General features: G+C 37.2%; 1 protein-coding gene across 1 annotated transcript in view; it reads left to right on the top strand.

Moving 5' to 3' along the window:
- The window catches only part of npr1a (natriuretic peptide receptor 1a), a 131,787-nt gene that overhangs the window by 89,931 nt on the left and 23,892 nt on the right, over positions 1-17,964 (top strand). The window lies entirely within an intron of this gene.

Raw genomic sequence — 17,964 nt, 5'->3', positions numbered from 1 at the left:
CTGCGGGGCGGAGCGTGGAATGCGTGATCGCATGCCAAATTTCATTGGCTCGTTGTTAGATGCTCGAAGTAGGATTGGTCTCTAAAGTAAGATCCCATTCGTCGGTTCAGTTCTGACGTACGTCTCCGTTCCCTCCTTCAGGGAACGAGGGTTACATACGTAACCGAGACGTTTTTCTTTCCCTATTCATTTCCTCCCCCTCTTGTTCACGCTTTCCTCTTAAACTGCTTTCATTGACCCCGCTTTTCCTCTTTCACATACCTGTCAACCTCCTCTGCCACTTTTATGTTCTCACTCCATGTTCCATCATTTCATCCTGTCTTCCATCATGGATGTGCTACGTTCAGCCCTATATACATTGTTCTCTAGCTTGTTTCAATTGGTTCCAGACGTTTCCTCCACATGGGAGTCTCAAAATCTCAGAGTATCACTTCTTTCTCTTTTTGGTCTTCATACAACATCAGTTTTGTCCTTCACATGACTGCCAGCCTGGTAGAAATCACCTAAAAATGAAAATTCTGTCATTAATTACTTTATTAATTAATTTTCGTTTGACATCTGTAAGACCTCCATTCATCTTCGGAACACAAATGAAGATATTTTTGTTGCAATCTGATGGCTCAGAAAGGCCTTTTCAGAAAGACATTTCCTCTCTCAAGACCCATTTAGTAAAGGTACTAAAGACATTGTTAAGTCCATTTCACTATAGTGGTTTTTAGGGGTCGAACGACATGAGGGCAAGTAATTAATGCCAGAATATTTGTTTTTGGGTGAACTAACCTTTTAAGGAGCTGAGATCTGGCATGGACTCTTGATTGAGATATTTAGATGTGTGAATTTTTGGAGACACTTATCAATTTCCACACTGAAAGGAAAAAAATGGCATTACCATGCAGCATGCAATATAGGTAAAATGATCTCATAAAGGCACCCTCCATATTACTGAAATGCATGTAAATACATTGTTTTGGTGGTTACACTAAGCTTAAATAGTTGATGTACTTTTTACTTTTTCCTTATTTCCAAATGAGATTTCATTATGCAGCTTAATGCCATGTGAATAGAAAAGTGGATGACAAAATATTTAACCCCAAAACAAAATCTACTAAAAAATCATGATTTTTTTTTTAGCTTTAAAAACCTCATTCAGACAGTCAAGGTTGTGTTAATATTGTAAAATTATTTTTATCAGTTTACTTTATCGTTAATTTAAAATAATGGTTTTCTATTTTAATATATTAAAAATGTATATAAAATAATTGTTTTAATATATTCAAATAGAAAACCATTATTTAAAATTAATGATAAAGTAAATTGATTTTTAAAAAAAATTACAATATTACCACAAACTGTCTTGACTGTCTTGACTTTGTCATGGCAAAGCTGAATTTTCAGTATCATTACTTTAGTCTTCAGTCACATTATCTTGGTTCTGATAGAAAGGTGTCAGAATACACAGTGCATCGCAGTTTTTTGCCTATGAGGCTGCATAGCCGCAGACCAGTCAGGATGCCAATACCCTGTCCACCACCGAAAGCGTCAGCAGTGGGCAAGTGAGCATCAGAACCGGACCAAAAGCAGCTTTACAGTGAAAACAGGAGTGCTGTTCAAATATTCCGATTTGCTGCTCAAGAAACATTTCTGTATTTTTGTGGGAAACAGTTGTGCTACTTAATATTATTGTAGAAACCATGTTTATTTCTGGATTCTTTGATGAATAGAAAATTCAAAAACACAGCATGTATTTGAAATATAAATAGTTTTATGTATACTTGTTGAATGCAAGTAACAATTTCTTTAAAACAAATTGTGCACTGTAAAAAAAAAAAATGTTGGTTTTTGTTGGTTTAACTTAAAAAAGTAAGTAACCTGGTTGCCTTAAATTTTGAGTTTATTGAAATAAAAAATTAGAGTTGATACAATGAAGGAAATTTGAAAAACTCAAAATATTATTGTATATATATTAAACATTTGATAAATCATGAAAATAGCACTATTTGGCATGTTTCACTGCGTCATCAGAAATAAAACGCACACAATTACCCAATATGCTTACAAAATCTAAGGCAACCAGGTAACTTTTTTTCTAAATAATTTTTTACAGTGTACTATCCCAAACTGTTGAAAAGCAGTGCATGTAAATGTAGAAGAATTTGTTTTTTTTTATTATAAATGTTGAGCTTATGATCACTGGCATCTGTGTCTTTTAATGATTCATATTTTTCATTTGTTAATTGTTGTGTATTAAAATCCAATCTCACAGCAATTTGTACATATTTTATGAGGTGGCTAATTTGTAAGAATTTACGATCTCACTCGTAAGAAGCATTAAAAAAAATTCTTCACTAAAAAAAAGTTCACACTTCACATTAAATTAAATGTGCTGTCCTGGGGGTGGGCTCGGGGCTCGGAATTTTTGGAATTGGTCATGAGATAGCATTGAAATGTCTCAGATTAGAAGTGTAATCATGGTTCCCTGGGCACGCATGTACACATTGAGATTTTTGCTTCGGAGCCGAGTGGTTGAAGACAGCGTTCACTCTTTCCAGTGCCCAAGCAATGATAAGAGTTGCAATGGAGATCTCTCTCTTGCTGGGCACAGTTAAGTGCAGCAAAATTCCCCTTAGCGTTTCAGTGCAAATAACAGATTTTCCTAAAAGAGCAAACACAATCAGCGAGTGTCTTTTTAGAGATGCTTGTCTGTCTGTGTGTTTCTAGATGCTGTCATTACCGGTCTTCATCTGACGGCAACAATCGTTGTCTCACATGCATGGAGCAAGAGCATGCTGATGTGGAGTTCTCACTGTGAGGGCATGACTATGTGGACACGACTCTCCTTTCTCATGAAGGCTAGAGTCTCTGATTTTACCCAGTCCACTGCCTCTGCTCAAAGCAGAACCATGAGTATGGTTAACCCTCTAGGAGACAGGGTTACAGTGGGAGTGTTTCCATCAGCACAGTCCTCACAGACCTCCCATTCCTCTGCAGTATTGTGTGTTGTCGGACTGCCGGTGCTTCAGGTGAATCAGATGTCAAGAGTGGGCTATTCTCCTCTGCAGAGGAAGATGAGGCTGAGCTTCCTCCTTCAGGCTTGGTCACTCATGCCAAGTCAGATGCCAAGACAGCCATGCTTGCCCTGGCTGCTGTGGGCATCGGACTTGAGTGGTCCTGACCCTCCACCTTGTCCTGACTGCTCGTGGTTGGATGATTGGTAGCTGGGTGTGGTGCACGGTTCACAGGGTTGATGCAGGAACTGCATACGGCAACTGATCTCGCCATCGGGTGAATTGTCATGACGCATGACCTTGGTCAGATAATGTCCACTATGGTGGTTCAGGAATGTGATCTCTGGCTGAAACTTGCTGAGATGCGGGATGCCGACAAAGTGCACTTTCTTGGCGCTCTATCTCACAAGGTGGCATCTTAGGCAACACTGTCGAGGATGTCACCCAGCAGTTTTTGTCAGTCCAGAAGCAGACTGTGGCAATAGTGGCCCGTTTAGACTGTTAAGTGGCCCAGCGAGCAAGAAATGTGGAAATGAGAGACCCTGACCCTGGTCCTTAAGCAGGTCCTTAAGACCCACTGAAGCGCATGCCTTGCCACTCAAGCGTGATATAAGTCTAAAAGGCTTGGAAAGCAGGGTCGAAAACTTAAGTGTTGATGTTTCCCCCTTTGAGATTCCCCGGATTCTTCTGACCTTTCTCAATCTCCATGTGGGTTTATGTCTAGGTAAAAAATGCTAGTCTAGTCTACCATGAGTGACTTCCTGTACCTCGCACCTCCAAGGCAGATTAAAACGAGCCAAGGTGCACTCCATAACCTCCAGAAGCTCCTCATATGCAGGGCAGGAAGGCTGAGGCTACCTCTTTGCCTCAGCCATCTCCTCCTCATCCCAGCTCAAAGCCAGTAGAGCACTAGCTGCTGGATCAGATGTAGGAATTAAAAAAATCTCCTCCAGCAGTACACCCTTGTCATCCACTGAGGAGTGCGAAAGGGCCATGCTTCTTTTAAGCTCCTCAGCAAACTCCACATGAGACCCTCCTTGCAACCTTTCCTCCTCACCTCAGTAATTGCAGGTCATGAACTGCGGGGTACATATTGTTGTCCCAGTTCCCTCGAGAAGAGAGGCAAATGAGAGCACAGTGTGCACATTCTACACCAGGGCTATTCAAATCTTGCCCAGGAGGGCCAATGCGCTGCAGAGTTTAACTCCAACCCTGATCAAACACACCCACCTGGGAGTTTCTAATGATCCTGAAGACATTGATTAGCATGTTCAGGTGTGTTTGATTAGGGTTGGAGCTAAACTCTGCAGTGCATTGGCCCTCCAGGGCAATATTGTAGTCCTGTTCTACACTCTCGAGGAGAGAGCGTGTGTGCCTCTTGCCCAAACAAATGCAACAAGTCGAAATGTCATATGGTGTCAAATAACCTGGACAGGGATTATACTTCCTGAAACTTTTGCATTTGCTAGCCATTGTAATTGCTTATAGAAGAAGATGAGGTGTTCCTCAGGCACCTTTTATACCAGTAGTGACGTCATAGGCTGTCAGCGGCCAATGCAATTTAGACTCTATGTTCACTCTGGAGGCGTTCCCCATAGAGTCTTGTTCAGATGCAGGGTGAGTTCCCATTTGAAAGGGAACTCATATTTTACTTTAATGTGGTGGTGTGGTTTGGTGGTTAATGATCTTGGCTGAAAATCTAAAGGATGTTGGTTCAAACCCCAGAAGGGGTTACACATTAGCAAGACACTTAACCCCTGGTGACTCCAGAGAGATGGACCATGTAGTAAAAATATACTGTTGCTTAGATAAGACAGTATCTGCTAAACACATAGCATTAATTATTCTGTCTTCAGTTGATGTTTAACCCACAAGAACACCCAGTCCGATGCCCTGTTTAATGTCAGTGGTATTTTAATTTCCTTCAGCTCTCACAGTTATTTTACACTATAGTTAATAGAAAGCAGTGCTGAGCATTTAATAAATGGATCAGTGCACACAGCACACTTATCTAATAGTGGCTTTAATGGCTGTGCGGCCAAGCTCCCATAGGGAGGAATGATAACACTGACGTGGCATTCACTTCCATTACTTTAAGTGCTATCCGCCTTGCTCTTTCGCTGTACCCATGACCCTTACATTATTACCCCAGAGATCCAGGTCATAAATCGGCTGTGCTACTTATGACCTGAGCTCAGGTCAGAGGGCACAAGGTCTCCGGTGAGATTCTTTTGAGGATATGCGGCCCTCAGATCAGCATTCATATTCCTTCAAGATGTGGACTAAATTCTCTCAAAGCATTGATGAAGGGGACACTCCAGCAGAGAGAGGCTGATAGATGATGGAATTGAGATTCAACAGGAAACAGAACAGAGGGAAAGCTGAGATGATCGATGGCAAGTGTTGGTAATTTATGGGTTTCTTTTGAAGATCTCCTTAAGAAAAGGTTAAGATGTTTATTATCCAAAAGGTTTTTTTTTTTTAGCAATGACTTTTGTACTGGACTAGAATAATGTTTAAAATGCTACTGCCTATATAAGCAGCTGCTCTCCTTATACATATATATATATATATATATATATATATATATATATATATATATATATATATATATATATATATATATTGCCATGTCAATTATAGCCAATATTTCTTTCATTCACTATCTTGATTTTTAAAAAAATTCTCTAAGATCTGGGTCCTTGGTTAATATACAAAGTATACTTTTTTTCTTTCTTTTTTAAAGTCCTTTTTTTGTGGAAATTTTTGTAATCAAGGATACATTAAACTGATTGAAATTGACAGTAAAGACATTTATATTGTTACAAAAGATTTCTATTTCAAATAAATGTTATTATTTTGAACGTTTAATTCTTCAAATAATCCTAAAAACAATTGTTTTAAACATTGATAATAATAAGAAATGTTTCTTGAGCAGCAAATCAGCATATTAAAATGATTTCTGAAAGATCATGTGACACTTAAGACTGGATTAATGGCTTATTATTTCTGATTTTGAATTGTAATGGTGTAATTATTTACAAATCGTGATTAATTAAAAATGTAAATAACCTAAATAAGTTTAACAGGATGATTTACTGAAATATATAATATTCCAGATAATGTTTTTATAATTTGCAGTGGCTTTGCTGTGTTAAACCCAAATGTGGGTGTATTAAACCCAAATGCAGTTTTATGAACGCACAATTACGGTTTTCTCACAATATAAATTAAAATACATAGAGGCATTTATATTTTGGGAATGGGGTCCCTAATAAGCAAAAAATAATAATAAAGAAATACTGAAAACCTCTGAATACTGAAATAATGTTGCTACCTACCCACAGCCATGGCATCGGGAGCCCACCTATGATGACTTTAAATGTTGTCTAGGGAGGCAGATTGGTAGTTTTGGAGCAGAGCTTTAGTGTCATGTGTAAACCGATTAACAGATATACTCTTCTAGCTCGCTTGGATATGTTGATGGTGTGCTGTGTTAATCAAGACATAATTGCAATGAGTCATAAAAGTTGGTTGATAAGCAAGCTCGCTCAAGCATAACCGCTGCAATGTGATAATATGATCGATATATTGTACTGACTCTTGTGGGTTTCTGTTACACTGAGAGCAGAGTGCTGGCACAGGCCTTAGTAGACTCTGGTCCAGCATGTGCTAGTGTTTAGCTTCACAACATCAGCCTGAAATCTTTATAAATGAGGTGCATGATTCTCTAACATACTAAACTTTTGTCTCTTTATTTTGTAAAGATTTTTCTTTTTATTGGGGGAGAGGGTGTTGTTCATTATTTTAGTGTGGTTTGCACTTAATTGGACTGGAGAGGTGATATGAGAACACGTTAAAGTGGAATAGGCATGTATGCGCATTCGACCTGGCTCACCATATTTTCCTGCGATACATCCAATGACCAAGGACGATGTTTTCATTAGCTTCGCTGAGTGTGCGGGCAGATTTAAGATGCTGTTTTTATATCTTATTTCTATCAGCCATGATATCTATTATTTTAACACGCTTTTTAAATCAAGCCACTTATGCGTCGTGTGTGTACTTATTTGTCAATTCGTACATTGTTTTTGCACAGGAAACCACAGTGCGGCTAATCTCCCACAATTTCCCACAGCTCTAGTTTTTTCCTTTATGAGTCCGAGGACATAAATATGTCCGCTTTGCATTGTAACATCTCCTATTCTAAGCATCCCTTCGGAGTGACTTCTCAGTTTTCCTTTCTTGCATCATGGGTTTACTGAAGTCAAAGAGATCATCTTCCCAGCGGCGCAATCCCTGAAGCCCCACTCCCTGGCCTCTCTCAGATTTCTTCATAAATTAGTGCCATTTGGTGTGCATGTTGAAATCCACATCCCTCCTTCTCACCCCCCTCAGAGTCCACGAGGACATCCTTTAATGCGGTTACACCATCTGCAACAGACTGTCTATTGACATTTTTTTCTCTCTATGGCTCATCTTCCCAATCCCATGTTCCTTGTCTCACCCGGTGTCCCCATGCGGAACATCCTACTTCATTCAAGGGAGGCAATTTGATCAAGGGATGAACCTGTCAATCACTCTCCTCATGTCTCCATGGCGATTACATTAGCCACCACATGCTGATGCGATGTCACTTCCCCAGATGGACCCTTGCTTCCCGTGAGATTTTTCACACAGGAACAGACCCCTCTAATACTGTAGGGCCAGCTGTATTTTTCCACTGACTTTTGTGTGTGTGTGTGTGTGTGTGTGTGTGTGTGTGTGTGTGTGTGTGTGTGTGTGTGTGTGTGTGTGTGTGTGTGTGTGTGTGTGTGTGTGTGTGTGTGTGTGTGTGTGTGTGTGTGTGTGTGTGTGTGTGTGTGTGTGTGTGTGTGTGTGTGTGTGTGTGTGTGTGCTTGCTTGCTTTTGTTAGAGTCAAAGTAACCTTAAACAAAAGCAACATTGCTGTACATTGTGTGTGTGTGTGTGTGTGTGTGTGTGTGTGTGTGTGTGTGTGTGTGTGTGTGTGTGTGTGTGTGTGTGTGTGTGTGTGTGTGTGTGTGTGTGTGTGTGTGTGTGTGTGTGTGTGTGTGTGTGTGTGTGTCCATGTATGCATTTATGAATATAAAGTATAAAAAATATAAATTCTCCATATACACTGCCTAGACAAAGAAGTTGCTGTTTGGATTTAAATATAGGCAGATGCTTCAGACTCAATGAATATGATTGACCTGGAATATGATGTGTCTTCCTAAATAGTTTAAGAAAATAAAAAAACTACTTGCTGTCGGTTCCAGTGTACTTTGGAACAGTACAGAATTTGCACAAAAAAGTTTCCCATATTTTATTTTAATCATTAGTTCTTCTGGCATTTGGAATAATAGTACCCGTCCTACTCTGATTACATCACTGTGGCTGAATACATCTGTATATAAATGTGGGTAGTTATGAAAATGTGTTTTGAAAAGAAATGCTCTTATTTGGACTAGGGAGGAAGTTTTATGTAATGTTATGGTGATGTACTGTACCAGCTGTCCATCCTCACCAAAACACTTTCAACCTCCTCCTTGTATTCCCTCTCGGTTGAGTTTGATCCAGGTTGCGTTCAAGTCTTAAGCTAATCATCTGCATTCAGCAGTAAATGCAGCCCATTCAGTGGCTATGCTATCCTTATCGACCTAAGCACCAGACCTGCCTTGAGAACCTCTGGGCCACTCAAAAGACCCATTCTTCTGTCAGGCAGCTTAAAAAGGAAATCCATTCTCCTCTGAAAAGACGAGACAGAGACAGAGACAGAGAGAGAGATAGAGAGAGAGAGAGAGAGAGAGAGAGAGAGAGAGAGAGAGCAAAGCAGAGCCCTCAAACCACCCTATTTCTTTTTTCACATTGATCAATGATATCCTTTTACTTCAGTTCAATGACTGTTCAGTGTAACCAAACTGCATTAAGTAGGATTGATATTGATAAAAAAATGAGCGAGAAACTAAATGACACATTTATATAGTTAATTTATATTTAAGTTAAATGTTAAATTAAGTTTTATAATTAATTATTAGTCATGCGCATGCTCATAATACATTATACACTGATTTATATGCATTAATTAGTCAGTTGCTTTCATGAATATAGATCCAACTTCCTTTAATCTATATAATCTTATAATATTATGGTTACAATTATTCTGAATTAACAATTATGGTTAATTCAATTCCCTTTAAATAAGTGAATATATTATTATTCATAACCATGTTGTGTTTTATAAATATTTAATGTGAGTAATAATACAGTTACTAATGTATATAAATGCATCATTGATGGCTTTAAATGAAAACATAGGATGCAATTTTACTAAAGCAAATGTTAAGAAATTTTGAAGATGTGCTCATTGTACATTTTAAGTTGTTTACTTGTAAATGTAACTAATGAACAATAATACCTGTCATAAAATAATAGGGGGGGGGGACAACACAGAAATCATCAATACAAACAGTTGTGAAAAAGTGTTACCATTTATACTATTACACATGCAGTTTAGTCGTTTGAGTGAATCTTACAAAAAAAAATATATTACTCTACGGATTTTTGGGTGATCTGAACATGTTATTCTGAAATTCAGTTAAAAATGCCTTTGATGCTTCTCATCTTTGGCCTACTGTTATCTTGCATAGAACCTTTCATGACATATGCGGTCAGACCTTTCTCAAAAGCATTGTTGATAACAGGTACACATGAAAAGGGCACTGTTTTTATCTATAATTCAATCTGAGTAGCAGAAGCCGCTAAGATCAGAGCCACTCTCTATAAAACAACTATATTTGACTCCCGAAAGAAGCATTATTGATAGTTTGTCCGCAAGCCGGCAAATGCCATCGACAGTGTGAAGAGCTGTCATGCTGTGAATTTCGTATAACGTGCAATCAAATCCACCTGTTATTGACTGAGCACTCAAAATCAGTTGCTCTTAAATAATTGAGAACCAAAGGCTTAATTATTTCGGTCTCATTCTATTTCTTACGGTATCTCTGCTTAAAATCTGACTTGTCTGAGGGCTTGCTTTGAATTAGATACCCATTTAAGTGCCAATATTCGTATAAGTTGCTTTGGTAAGAAACATATGGAATGTAAATTTCTCTCTAGCTTGAAATTGATCCATCTGTAAAGACCTTTTTATACCCTTATAGTGTGTTAAACGTGGGGCTCTATGGCGTTTTATGAATTCAATTATGAATTTGGGGGAGATTCCATAGGGCCTTTATAAACTACATGCAGCAAAGCATCAAGTTGCTTCCAGGTCAAGTGTTTCATGCTAAAGTTTAAACAATTTCAACCTTGTCCCCATTGGAAGCACAGCCTGTTGTTACTGGACATGTATGAATTACAAGTAATGATTGTTACCTTCATGCTGAGGACACTTTTGTTTGGAGATGAATTACACATCATGTGGATTATGTGAACGGGTCTAATGGGACAAATTTGGTCAGGGTGGGAAGAATATAGATTTAGAAATCCTCGTGCTGCTGATGTGAGTTGAGAAGACCCCACTTGGTCCATTCCCACACCCATGCAAACCATCTGAAAGCCTCTTCCCATGATTCAACAGTTGTCCGCAATCCCTCTGGTGGCAAGAGGAAGTTCTTGTGTCCTCTTTTAGCAGGATTTCCGTGCACATTTTCACTACATGATCCCACATGTTCAAACTCATGCACATGTCATGTGTGCTTTTGATTACAGATGGGACATATTAAAGAACATTTCATAAAAGGAAACACTTGGTGTGTGTAGTTACAAATGGTTTGCAGTAAGAAATCTGTCGGCGCACACTCTTTATGTGTGAGTGCATTTAAATGCATGATCTTATGTCAGATAAAGATTAAAATGTATATTGTCCCTCAAATGACAAAAATTGTTGGTCCCACTTTACATTAGGTGGTCTTAACTACTGTGTACTTGGGCAGGTGTGGTGGTATGGGTAAGTTTCAGAGTAGTGTTAGGTGTAAGGGATGTGTCAACAGTGTTATTATAAATGTAACTACAGAAATGAATCACAGATGTTATTAAAACTTAAAAACATGTATGTACACAATAAGTGCATTGTATCAAGTTATTAATTTAAACGTTAATACACTGTAAAAAATGATTTAGAAAAAAAGTTACCTGGTTGCCTTAAAATTTTGAGTTCATTGAAATTAAAATTTTGAGTTAATACAATGAACATTTTTTGAGATTCGATAACCTTTATTAAAAGATTATTAAGAAGATTTTGTAAGCATATTGGGAAATTATGTGTTTGTTATTTATGATGACGCAGTGAAACATGCCAAATTGTGCTTTTTTCATGATTTATCACATTTTTTATGTGGTTCAGATACAAAAATATTTTGAGTTTCTATTTATTAAACTAATTTCCTTCATTGTATCAACTCAAAGTTTTAATTTCAATAAACTCAAAATTTTAAGGCAACCAGGTTACTTACTTTTTTAAGTTAAATCAACAAAAAACACCAAAGAAATTTTACAGTGTACATATAGTTATGGCCACCTAATATAAAATGGGTCAAACGTATCTTTTATTAGGATAGTCATAAACAACTTGAAGATCAATACCATTAAAGGGATAGTTCACTTTGAAATTAAATTTTGATATGTTTTAGCTTATCTCATGGGCATCCGAGATGTAGGAGTATTTGTTTCCCCAGTAGTTTCAATTTTGATCATTTTAGGTCAAACCGTTCTTGTCTGTGCCTCACATAATGCAGGTCTATGGTCACCACCTCAAAGAGCATACACAGAGAAGTCCAAATTAAACAATCCCCCATCGTAGGTACACACTGATGGCCTAAGACGCGAAACGAGCGGTTTGTGTGAGAAAACGAACAGTATTTACATCGTTTTTACCTCTTGTACACCACAGGAAACACGCACTCGCGCCCTCGGATCAGTCGGACGTAGTGGTGTACAAGAGGTAAAAATGATATAAATACTGTTCGTTTTCTCACACAAACCGCTCGTTTCGTGTCTTAGGCCATCAGTGTGTACCTACGATGGGGGATTGTTTAATTTGGACTTCTCTGTGTATGCTCTTTGAGGTGGTGACCATAGACCTGCATTATGTGAGGCACAGACAAGAACGGTTTGACCTAAAATGATCAAAATTGAAACTACTGGGGAAACAAATACTCCTACATCTCGGATGCCCATGAGGTAAGCTAAAACATATCAAAATTAAATTTCAAAGTGAACTATCCCTTTAACATGTTTTTTTCAGCTTGTGCATATTAGCTGTTTGCATTTTGATGTCAAAATTAATCCTTTAGATTCCTTTTATTGTTGGGTTTTATGAGGTGAATTCCAAAGGCTATCAGCATTTTGATATATGTCTGAATTTGCTCGGTACAACTGTAAAAAATAATTTACCTGGCTGCCTTAAAATTTTGAGTTCATTGAAGAAAAATACAATACAACAAAAATACAAAGAGCATTTCAACAATACAATCAACATTTTTGAGAATTGACAACCTTTATTAAAATATTATTAAAAGATTTTGTAAGCATATTGGGTAATTGTGTGTTTTATTTGTGATAACGCAGTGAAACATGCCAAATTGCGCTGTTTTCATGATTTATTGATTCAGATACAATTATATTTTTAGTTTCTATTTATTAAACCACTATCCTTCATTCTTCATTGTATCAACTCAAATTTTTAATTTCAATAAACTCAACATTTTGAGGCAACCAGGTTACTTACGTTTTTTTTTTAAGTTAAACCAACAATATTTAATAATACATTGAGATACTATTATTGATTTTTTTGTAATATTTTGAATTAGTTTTTATTTTTATATTTCAAGTTTTAGTAATTTTGTTGGGTTTTGACATTTTTATTATTATTTTACTTTTAATAATGTCTAAATAGTATTTTTGCTTGCATGGGCACACATTCTACTTTTTTTGTTAAAGATTCTACAAAATTTGTTACATAGACATTTCTGCACTGTAAAAAAAAATGCTGGTCTCCAATGGAACATTTTCTAGTGACTGATCACATCTAAAAAATTTAGTTGACCAAATTTAATTTCTGTGAATTAAATTGCATCAATTCAGAAATTCAATTTGGCCAACTGAACAATTTAGATGTGATGAGTCTCTAGAAATTTTTCGATTAGATTTTTCTTTTTTCGAGAAAGGAATATTACAGTGCGTGTAATTTAGTTTGGCATTGATTGACATTTTTACCACAATCACATTCGTCAGATGTTTTATTCAATGTACGTTTTATCAGCATATGTTTTCCTTGAGAATCGAACCCATGACCTTCTATAGTTCCATGTTTTACCAAACAAGCTACAGGTACTCTATGACAGAACTGAACTATGAGCGTCCAGTGAAGATGTCTTTTGGGAATAGGACGATTTTTTCTTGTTTCGGAACAACAAAACCTGCATATTATTTCCCTTTGGCTTCACTGCTGTTTATACCAAGCTAATTAGAGTAGAAATTACAGGAAAAAAGACATGCCAATCACGGCAGTGTTGATTTCTTTCTGCTGCCGCTTCGCGCACGAGGGAGGCTGTCAAACTAACGCTAGCACTGATGTCTAATTACATAGATTTAACTTCATAAAAAGATGTTTTCCTCTGAGATCAGTCTGACTAAAGGGCTGTTTCAACGAGTACACACTGTGGCAGGCTCCAGTAACCACTTTTCTAATTTATTCAATTTGACGCTGAAAAAACAGGTGTGCTTCAGCTCAGATATTGAGGAGGGAGGGGGAACTATGTCCTTGATAGAAGAGACAAACACCCCTGAACATGCACACATGCACGTAACCTCACTTAACACACATACACGCATACGCATACACACACACACTATATTGGCGCCCTATTAGTGTGGCTCAAATGGAAACAGTGTGTTGCCGTGTCAGGGATGAAACTCTATGCTGCTGACTGAACCTGGCTCTCCGCTGGGACCATGGGAGCCCAAATCACAATTACTGCCGAGAGAGATGTGTATTCACAACATGTATTTTCTACATAGTCTCCTTAGATAGAACACTGGCTTTACGACTTTTCATCATGCTCTTTCCCAAATCAGTCTTTATTTTGTTTTCCGAGTCGCTTCATTATTATTTCTACTCATTAGTACGTCTTGCTCCATTGCAGTCTGTCTCTGTCTTGCTTCCTATGGTGAGCTCTATTGATCAGTATCAACAAGCCAAAGCAATAAGTCATTCTTCGACCTGCTTGACAAAAAATACATTATGTATTCAAACCAATGCTATCTCACAACCAGTTTGTACATATTTACGTGGCTAATTCATACGAATTTTGTCTAAACCCCAGTGATGGGTAGGTATAGGGGCGGGGTTTGAGGTAGGTCATTAGTACGAATTCATACGAATTTGGCAACTCGTCAAATATGTACAAAAAAAATACAAATTCGTACGAATTAGCAACCTCGTAAAATACGTACGAATTGCCGTGAGATTGAGTCAATTTAAACTCGTTTTGATTAGAAAATTATAAGGTCTACTTGGGGAACGCCACATGGAGTAAAAGACTTCAGGAATAGAAACTCTCTAAAGACTCTCTATAACTAGAATCAGACTGTTGTGAATCAGCCAAGTTCCTCCACAAATTCTGTTATTTTTTACATGACCCTATGATTATTCATCCAAAAATGAAATGAAATATTAAGTCATCGCTTTCTCATGGTCAGGTTGTTCCAAAAATGCTGTTATATTTTGCCCCCGTTTTTTTAATACTTTTTTTTCTTGACAAAAAAAAAGTATATTTGGTTTACCATAAATGCTTGTTTGTACATTTAACAGTACACTTACTAATCACATGTCAAAGTCAGTGGATGTACTGAATAGAAGTTCTGTCAATGGAAGAACTGAAATTACCTATAAAGATGTACTTAGATGTCCTACTTAAGTTGAGGAAATAAGCACTTTAAAGTGCAGCTATTATATTTAATTTAAATTTAAATTATAAATGAATTATAATTTTGTAACTGAAACATGACATCATTTTACACATATCCTTTTAAGTATATTATTTGCATAATAAGTCCTTTTTTATAAAGTGCTAAATTTTACTTCTTTTTCAGTTGTTCTTCTCCTCTCATTGGCCAGTTTATCACAAACGGGACATAGGCGTAGTAGTTTTTATACTGTACAAACTGTATTTTCTATCCCCCTACACTGCCCCTGCCCCTAAACCTACCCATCACAGGAAACATTCTGCTTTTTTACTTTCTCAAAAAAAAAACTCATCCTGTATGATTTATAAGCATTTTGAAAAATGGGGACATGGCCAATGTCCTCATATTACACCCTCTACTTGTAATACCTATGTCATACCCATGTCATTATACACATTTGTCTCTTCATATTTCACACAAACGTGCTCACACGCACACACCTTCACACTGAAAAAAGTGTCAAAATTGTACCTTTTAGCTTTAGGTGTACAACAGCTTGTCACTGGGGCAGTACCATTCAAAGGGCATCTTTGGATCTTTTTTTTACTTCTAAAAGGTGTAGTACCCTAGCATACAAATACATACCTTAAGGTACTACAATGAACCTTTAAAGTGGTAAAAAGGTACAAAAATGTCCTTTGAAAGCTACTGCCCCAGTGACAAACTGTTGTACCCCTAAAGGTACAGTTTTGACGCATTTTTTCTCTGTGTAAAGGTTCTAAATGGAAATACCATAAAAGTTATATAAGCCATTAGGGTTTTTTTTTTTTCACTAAGCCAAGATAAACTAGCCATAGCTTGTTAAATCACAGCTTATTGAATGTCTCTGCATGGGTTAGAACTCAGGTGAGCTTGGCAAAATGCCAGGCATTAGAAAAGCACAGTCAGGTTTGTGGGCATTAATGCTGAGTACCGGGAATGAGTCACATTTCTGGCAAGAAACATAGTGTGCTTGCTCAGTGCTTACTGCATCAATGATGGGAAAATCTACTGGATAAATGAGGTGTGATTATCTTTTAGCCTCTTTCCTCCTGTGTGGTTTGGCCAAGGTTTTTTTCCCCTACAGGTGCTGTGCATCTGTTGCTGACTGCTTCAGCCTTGTGTTCATCCATCAATGATATTTAAACTGCGATGAATGATTAATGATTAATGATGCGCCAGTGCAAATTAGACCAAATGCTGAATACAACCCTTGTGAAAAAGAAGTGTGCTTAGTTGAATTAAATGTACGATTAAAAGTAAAGTCTTGTAAAAAAAAAAAAAAATTATAATAATAATTCACTTGCCGATAACATAATATTAAGGAAATAAAAGGCCTCCAGAGTACCTGTTCATGAATATGTTTCAGTACACTTTTAAAAAGTGCCCTTTGTAATAATGTCAATTTAAAAGTTTGACTTTAAAATACATTTTAAATAAATACGTTTTAAGAATCTTTTGTTGTGCTTTAACATATGCACATCCAAAGTACTTGATTATAATTTGAACTGTATTGTTATTACATTTAAATTACAAACATATTTAAATGGCCTACATACAAGTTTTAACAGAAATGGCATTGAAGTATTAGTTTAACAGAAATGATTTCTCAGTTCTGCTAATTGCATTTAAGTGTGTCATGAACTGGCTTTTTTTATATATATACTGTTGTCTGAGGTCAACTAATGACGCTTGTGTGGTTTTTACATTCAAAAACATCATAACTACTAAGTAATAGGCTATTACTGGTTTTGAGGCTCTCTCCTGAATGCTGGGTTTTGATGGGCATGCCGCAACTGGAGACTTGGAAGTAAACGGCCACGGCTAGGCCTGGAGAAGATTTGCATATTTAATGAGCTTAAGCTCTGCTGTCATATTTATGACCCTGTCAGTTCAGTCCACATGAGGGAGGGGTTGTTTTGAAAGCAGCAACCAAATGAATCAAGAATGATTCAAGTACGTCATTATCAAACAAAAACAATGATTGATTTCTCATCCACCCACGATTGATTGGACTATTATTTTTGTATTACATTGCCCGCACGATCATTCGATATAAGCGCGAACCGCACACATACACATGCGCGAGCGTGCCCTTCAAATGTCAAGTCAAGAGAGTGAGAATAGCAGAACAAGAAAGGAATATTACAAGATTCATTGGCCTGCCGACGGGCTTCCATTTGGAAAACACACAGCCCTAGCTGGGACGTTGGGCTTTGCGAGCCCTGGCCCACATGTCTGAGTCCAGCGTGTTGAGGTGTGTTTGTTACACATAAGCAAAAGGATCTATAACAATGCAATACTATTACATATAAAAAACATGTTTTACTCACATAAGTGTGTTGCACCATTTCTCCTGTTAGATCAAATATAGAAGAAAAGCATTGTGAGATTTGTTTACAAACGATCCCGCGGTGAAATTAAATGAACACCACTGTCTTCCCCACCGACCCACTTGAGCTGGAAATCATTTAAAATAAAGGTCAACCACACATTGATCACACCTCTTGTGGTCTGATTGGTTGAAGGACTATCCAATTGCGTAGAGTTATTTAAATAGCGTAGTTATTTAAATAATGCCAGTTGATTATGCCCCTTGTGCAGTAGAAAATATAGAGCAGACTCCCCAGACCAATGTTCAATTTAAATTTAGTTTGGTCTGGTGATAGCCAGACAACAGCTCTGTTTATCATATTAGATACATTTAAGTGTATTTAAAATTATTTTATGACTTTACTCCTGTGACACTTGTTGCACACTGCTAAGAGAAAAGTGTTTCGGAAACCGAGGGAAACGCAAATATGATGAAATTGACAGGTGACTCCCTCAGACGTCCCGGCTCCTTGGTTAAAATAGCAATTTTTTTACAATTTACAAATAGTTGGAAACATTTGGGATATTGTAAGAATTCAAATAAACAAAATATATTACACTGGCCTAGTGGTTTGGGATATTTTACTGCAAAAATCCTACATAGTGCACCTTTAAGTATATTCTTTTAAAGTGTATT

Source organism: Pseudorasbora parva, chromosome 19 (assembly GCF_024679245.1).
Source record: "Pseudorasbora parva isolate DD20220531a chromosome 19, ASM2467924v1, whole genome shotgun sequence".
Lineage (NCBI taxonomy): Eukaryota > Metazoa > Chordata > Actinopteri > Cypriniformes > Gobionidae > Pseudorasbora > Pseudorasbora parva.
The sequence above is the reverse complement of the archived record's forward strand: the minus strand, read 5'-3'. Positions and strand labels throughout refer to the sequence as shown.